This window comes from Pygocentrus nattereri, chromosome 3 (genome assembly GCF_015220715.1).
Source record: "Pygocentrus nattereri isolate fPygNat1 chromosome 3, fPygNat1.pri, whole genome shotgun sequence".
In the NCBI taxonomy this organism is placed as follows: domain Eukaryota; kingdom Metazoa; phylum Chordata; class Actinopteri; order Characiformes; family Serrasalmidae; genus Pygocentrus; species Pygocentrus nattereri.
Genome location: NC_051213.1, coordinates 46,352,169 through 46,359,668, shown reverse-complemented (window position 1 = coordinate 46,359,668; position 7,500 = coordinate 46,352,169).

Here is a 7,500-nt window from a genome sequence, read left to right as displayed (position 1 = left end):
ACGAATGAACAAACGAATGAAGCACACATGCATGTCATAAAGCGTCCCCACGTTACACACCCAGCCTCATGTGCTTCCTGACGCTGCGAGACTCACTGGCATCTATAAACATGGACAAAAGGACATTAGCATGTCTTCAAACCGTGGTAGCTGTAGTTTTTATAGGCGAGAGTGGTACTCAACATGGTTTAAGGCAAGTGAGGCAAGAAGATCGCACAATGCTAATCTGTCTCTAAGCTGTCGGTATAATTTTTTCAGTTTTTGACAGAAATTGAACGAACCTTTTGCCCTTTACATTGCCTGTGAACTTCAGGGTGGATGGATCAAAACAAATGGCCCAAAATCACTGGGCCAAAATTCGGGTTCCATTGACTCGCATTAAACGTGAAGCAGGTTTTTTCCTTCTCCTGTGAAGTCACCATTTTGGAGATACTAGGCTTTCTCCCGACAACAGCGACATGCGTAAGTGCCTACAGCACTGCGCAAAAGTCAAAGAACGCTCTCATTTAGGCAATTTCCCATCATTTCTCAGGAGTCCAGACTTAAAGATATAGAGAAAATGGGACTCCTAACAACCACCTGGAAGACCTGGTCAACCACCATCAGATAAACAGCACTTAAAGCCCATGCTTCAAACACAAGGCCCACGGGCCGAAGCAAGCCCATAACTCAATCCTGTTTGGCCCAAAAAATGATTTTCATTTTCTATTAATATTAGCCCGTTTCACCATGAGCTGCACTACAGTTCCCCTCAAGGGTACGTCTTCAGTCTGTTCAGTTAGGGAACATGATGCGTTGCAGTTATATTTATAAATGTTGCATTGACTCTGTAAACTCTGTTTTAAAGCTTTCGGTTATTTGTGTTTTGACATATTTCCCCCGGGAGAATCTTATTTACAGTACGCAGTTGGACCTTAAAGCCAATGCTGTACCTTTGAAGGTACATTTACACTGTTTGTACCTTGATGAAGGAAAAATGTACCTGCGCAGTGTAAATGTTTATGGGGCTCTTGGCCGGGCCTAGACTGAGCCAAAGCATGGACTCTTAGAAGTGAAACACCACTGACATCACAATTTAATCCAGACTAAGCTTAATCTGTGCGCAAGAAACTGTGTGTGTATATATGTGTGTATATATATATATATATATATATATATATATATATATAATTTAAAAAAAAATTCCAAGTAACAATAATATGCCCCATACTTATATATAAATATATAGTCAGGACAGCAATGATATGCAAATATCTATAATATAACCAATATGTATTATATATATAGTCACAAGTCACAACAAACCTCACATGGTGAAATGGTTCTTCAGAAGAATGGAGAATGTGTTGTATATGGTTCTTAATAGCACCAAAAAGGGTTCTGCTACTGTAACGGTGTCAAGCTTGTAGAAATAGAAGAAGCCTTATGCTATATGGAACCATGAACATATATATATATATATTCTCTATCAATCTGAAGAACTCATTCACCATGCACAGGACGATTAAGCATGAAATGGTTATAAAAAGAACCATTCCTCTTCCTAAAGAACCCTTGGAGAACCATCTTTTCTATGAGTGTACACGTGTCGGTACCTGTATGTATTAAACAAACTCTAATCCTAATCCTAAACTCAGGACCCAAAAGGCAGCCGCTCTGCTCTGTAGGTTTTACTAAATGAAACGCGGAGCTCTCGTTCAGAGTGAGGACGGCTCAGCTCGTCCTCACACGGCGGGCTTCTGTCTGCTTTTCCGGGTCAGAGCCGGACGGTTTAGTGCAGAAAATGTACAAAAACAAACACACACACACACACATAAACACACACACCATCGGGCGTCCTCCAGTCTTTGCGTGAAGTTCACAGCGAGGGAAGCAGATCCATCTAAAGCCTTTGTTCTTCGCTGGCTCGTCTCTTTTATTAGTTTTTATTAACTCCCCGTGCTGCTCTTTTCCTCTCTCTCTCTCTCTCTTTTCTCTCTCTCTCTCTCTCTCTCTCTCTCTGTCACTGCTCCCAATAATCAATGCTGATATATTGCCAATATCCCGGCCGGTCCCCAGTGTCATCCCTCACTGCCCTGCTTTATTGTGGGAGATTGGCCCAATAATAATGATATTTATTATAGATATTTATTGTCCTTATCATAACGGCTGAGTGTGTGTGTGTGCATGCACTATTACACTCTCCAACTTTTTCCTCTTTTGCCTCTTTCACTCTCACTCTATCTCACACATTTCTCTTCTTCTGAGTGCTGTATACATACACACACACACACACACACACACACACACACAAACACACACTTTCTAAGCCACTTCTCCCAGCAGTCATCGGGCGGAAGGCAGGATACACCCTGGACAGGTCTCTCGCAGGGCAGTGTGTGTATGTGTGTGTGTGTGTGTGTGTATATATATATATATATATATATATATATATATATATATATATATATATATATATATATATATATATACACATATATACATACGTACACACACACACACATATACATTTAAAAACGATGGTCCTTCAATGGTAAAAAAAAAAATATGTAGAACCACGAACACTCAGCGTACCCTTTGAATGACTTATGGGTTCACTGCATCATCAAAGCCTTCTCCAGATTGATGTAAAATGTGCTGGTGGTGGTTCTATATAGAACCTTTTTGAAAAGGGTTCTTCGACTGTTACAATGTCAGGCTTGTTACAATAGCAGAACCCTTTTGGATCCCCATCCACAGCCCATTCTTCCTCAATCTGAAGAACCTTTTCATAATGCAAAGATTTTCTTCACTGAAGAATCCCAGACAACCATCATTTTAAGTGTATATATACATAGTTGTAATATATTTGTGTTGTTCGGTCGTAACATTCCAGCTGAATTACGTCCTTCGGTCCACACTGCAGCCCTGAAAATCGTGTGTATCATCACTGTTGGAGGAGAACCTCGTAACACCGTTATTATTTCCTTTTTTACACCATTCAGAAACACCAGCTGCTCTTCACAGTGTGTGAACACATCACGGCGAACGGACCTAAAAGGCTCAGAACGCATCCTTCGCTGTAATGTTACATTAACATACGTTAAAGTTGAGAATCCTTCTTTCTTCTCCTGTAAATCTACAGCAGACGAGGCCGTATCCTGACAGCGCCGGTCCCTCTGTACTCCGGCGTTATTCTGATTGGCTGTACGGTTCCGGCTCTCGCCTCAGTGCTCCTACGGAGGGATTTAGGAAAGAAAGCCGCAACATCATGTCCAAGGCCTAAAGCAACCCCCCCTGAAAACCCCCCATTCCCTGCCCCCCAGCCCCAAGGCCTCCAGACAGTAATCTACACCTCCCCTCCTCATCACTTCTCCTATCGATTTCCTCTCTCTCTCGCCCCCCTCCCTCTCCCTCACTCTCCGGGACGCAGCAGGGCAGAGGCAGCTCATTGGTCAGCTGAGGCGAAGTGGGATCTGACCACAATAGGAGAGCGAGCCACAGAACGACAAAAGGACGGCGCATGGGACCGACAGAAAAAATGGGCGAAGAAAAAACTGACCAAAATGACCAAGATGTGCAACGCTACAGTGACACAAGCGCCGAATACCCACAGGAGAGACGAGAGACTCAGAGAGGGAGAAGGACAGTGACGGAGTTGGTTGACGTGGTCATCATAAAACTGTCCGTTCTAAATCAGCTGATGGTGTGACGGTGCGATTCCTACACTGAAAGCAATGGTGGAGGTTATCATTGAGTCCAGCCCCCGACCTGAAGCGTAATTGGCGCCCTGTGAAAGAGCAGCACTGCTTCATTAAAGAAATTAAAGCGATAGTTTGGCCCTGCAGTCACGTTTGCTTCCAACGTGCTGCACTAGAGCAGAGGTTCCCAACCTTTCGCAGCTCGTGGTCCACATGAAAGACCTACAGAGCCTGGTTGGTGGCTCCCCTTTAAAAAGGAATAATGCATGGTCACGCCTTCTTAACATGTGGGATCAAGATCCTAATGCGTGGCCACAACTTACTAAGTCACTGGAAGAAGATCATGCCTTACTAAGTCGTGGCCATGCATTAGGACCTCAATCCCACACCACAGTAAGTAGTGGTCAGGGCTTAATTATCTTGTTCACACACCTTACTAAGTCATGGCCATGCATTAGGATCTCATTCCCACACCTTAGTAAGTAGTGGTCAGGACTTAACTATCTTGTTCACACCCCTTACTAAGTCGTGCCCATGCATTAGGATCTTATTCCCACATGTTAATAAGGCGTGGCCACACATTAGGATGTCGTTCCCATGTCTTAGCAAGTAGTGGTCAGGACTTAATTATCTTGTTCACACACCTCACTAAGTCGTGGCCGCTCATTATTTTTAGTTACACAGTATGTCACCAGCGGGGCTCCGTAAAGAGCAGAAAAGCTTCCACGGTCGTGGCAACTAAGTCGTGGCCATGCATTAGGATCTTGTTCCCATGCCTTACTAAATAGTGGCCACACATTAAGATCTCGTTTCCACGCCTTACTAAGTCGTGGCAGTGCATTAGGATCTCATTCTCACACCTTATTAAGTTGTTGCCACTCATTAGGATCTTGTTCCCACACCTTACTAAGTTGGGGCCATACAATAGGAACCCGTTCTACACCTCACGTGCGTTGTTGCCATGCATTAGGATCTCCTTCCAATGCCCTAGTAAGTCGTGGCCACAACTGTATTATCTTGTTCGCACACCTTACTAAGTTGTGGCCACACATTATTTTTATTTCTACAGGATGTCACCAGTGGGGCTCCGCAAAGGTCAGAAAATCTTCCACGGTCTAAAGATCCTGCTGATCTACAGCCAGTTGCGCCGGCTGAAAGCGAGTTCAATCGTAGCCTTATTAATGTGTGGGAGCAAGACGGTAATGCATGGCCACAACTTAGTAAGGCGTGAGCTTCGCTAGCTCTACTGTTTACACTTATTAACATCTTCATTTAAAACCTCCAGAAAATCATTACAATTCACCTGTTAGCCAAGTTTGAGTCGGGTTCTGTCAATCACTTGTTCAGCGATATTCAACACTGAATGGGGCCACACTGACCCCAGAGATAGGAGGGCTAGACAGGGCATTTAACACCAAACAGCTCTGAGTGACTTCGTTTCCATCTCAACCTCTTTTTATAAAAAATCGGTAGAATTCTACTGTAACGACTTTAGCTCCTTCCAAGAGTCCAGCAGCACCTTGTAATGTCCTTCCTTTTTTTTTGTCCATCTCTCTTTCTCTCTCTCTCTCTCTCTCTCTCTCGCTCTCTCTCTCTCTCTCGCTCTCTCTCTGCTCGCTGGAGGCGGGCTGTTGTTGAACATTTCTCCAGCTGTTAATTGTCCGAGCAGCAGCGATTGACATCTCGATTAGAGCTCATTGATTTCTCTCTCCTAAGTACATCGATTTTTAAACTTCCCATTGATCCAGCCTCTAAATCTCTCTCTCTCTCTCTTTCTCACACAGTCTTTCTCACTCTACCCCTCTATTTCTCTCTCTCTACCCCTCTTTCACAACATTTCCGTGTTTAATGTTATAAAGCTAGCGCTGGTTCTAACGTTTTGGCCCGTCATGTTTAATGAGCTTAAAGTCAGATCACACAGTGAATCGTAACTATTAGGCTTGCAGTTCATCAATGAACGAGAGAAGAAAACACCTCGAGAACATTGCTGATTTCTGCTAGCACCCCTATGGGACTCCTGTAGCACTTCAGCACTAAGCCAGGGGCAAAGCATGGGAAGATTTTTCAGTCGTTCTAGATTCAACATGGGCATTTAAAGCTTGTAACACCCAATCCACGTATTTAACCTTCTTCAGCGAAGAGTCCTGGCATGGAGCTGCCACTGTTCTCCATTTCTAACAGCTGAATGAATCCCGGTCAGTGACGTATCTAGAACTTCTTAAAGGCCCAGTAATTCTTTTCTTCACAAACTTGGTCCCATCTACTATAAATCAAAACATGACTAGCTGATTCCGCCGTTTCTTCCTATTGACGCTGGCAGCTAATCTAACATATAAGGCCTTCAGTCCAGCTCCTGAAGTCCTAACCAATGGGAGAGCTCGCTTTACTGAATCTACCTAGATACAGTGTAGAAAACAATCCTGATTGGACAGTTTTTTGTGTAATCATTTCAGAATTGGCCTCTTTTGTTTCCAACCGTAACTGAAATAAAATGAAAGGAAATAAAAACTATAAACTGTGTTATTTCATAGAAGTCATTAGGCCTAGAAGAGCCTGAGGGTTCCCCTCTTCACTGTAGCACGAGGTAAGCGAAAGGCAGCCTAATGCTGACCAGTTCAAACTGTGGTTCTACATAGAACCATGGACACCCAAGAACCATTCTCATACTTAAATGGTTCTTTGCATGCTGACATGGCTGGATGTGCTTTTTGAAAATGGTTCTATATAGTACCAAAAAGGTTTCTGCTATTGTTACAATGTCACATTTGTGCCAATAGAAGAACGTTTTTTGGTTCTTTGCATGCGGAAATGGTTCTTCAGATTGATTGAGAGTGTGTTGTACATGTGGGGTTTTTTTTTCGAAAATGGTTCTATACAGTACTAAAAAATGTTCTGTTAGTGTTACGATGCCATGTATGTAACAATAGAAGAACCCTTTTTGGTGCTCTGCATGGTGAAATGGTTCTTCTTATCGATGGAAAATGTGGTTCTAGATAAAACCTTTTTGAAAATGGTTCTATACAGCACCAAAAAGCTATTATAACAAGTGTGACGTCATAACAATAGCACTCCTTTTTGGTACTTTATAGAACCATTTACAAAAGGGTTCTATATAGAACCTTGTACAACACATTCTCCATCAATCTGAGGAATGATTTAGCCATGCAAAGAACTCTTTAACCATGCAAATGGTTCTTTAAGCGTTCATGGTTCTACATAGAACCACTGTCTTTACTAAACAAACCCCTGGAGAACTATCTTTTATAGGAGTATGGCTTAGTGCTGGAGCTACAAGGCTAAAAAAGATTGTTCTTCAAGGGTTCTTTAGTAAAGGGAATGGTTCTATTTAGAACCATGGGTTCTACATATAACCATTTTGTGCTTAAATGGCTTTTGGCATGGTGAAATGGTTCCTCAGATTGATGGAGAATATCCATGGTTCTATATAAAACCATTTTGAAAATGGTTCTATGTAGCACATTTACTATGCCAATGACATTGTAACAAGAACCCTTTTTGGTGCTATATAGAACCATATACAACACATTTTCCATCATTCTGAAGAATGATTTCCCCATGCAAAGAACCTTTAAGCATGCAAATGTTCTTTGAGTGTTCATGGTTCTATATAGAACCACTGTCTTTACTAAAGAACCCTTGAAGAACCATCATTTTTGACAGTGCAGGGGATGTTTGTGAACGAGCTTGACTAGCTACGTTTTTTAAAGAAATGCTTTTTTCAGTGCCTGATGAAGGCAAGATGACCTACCTGATGGTCAGATTCCAGCAGAGATGTCCCAATTGAGAAGGCTGGAATGCA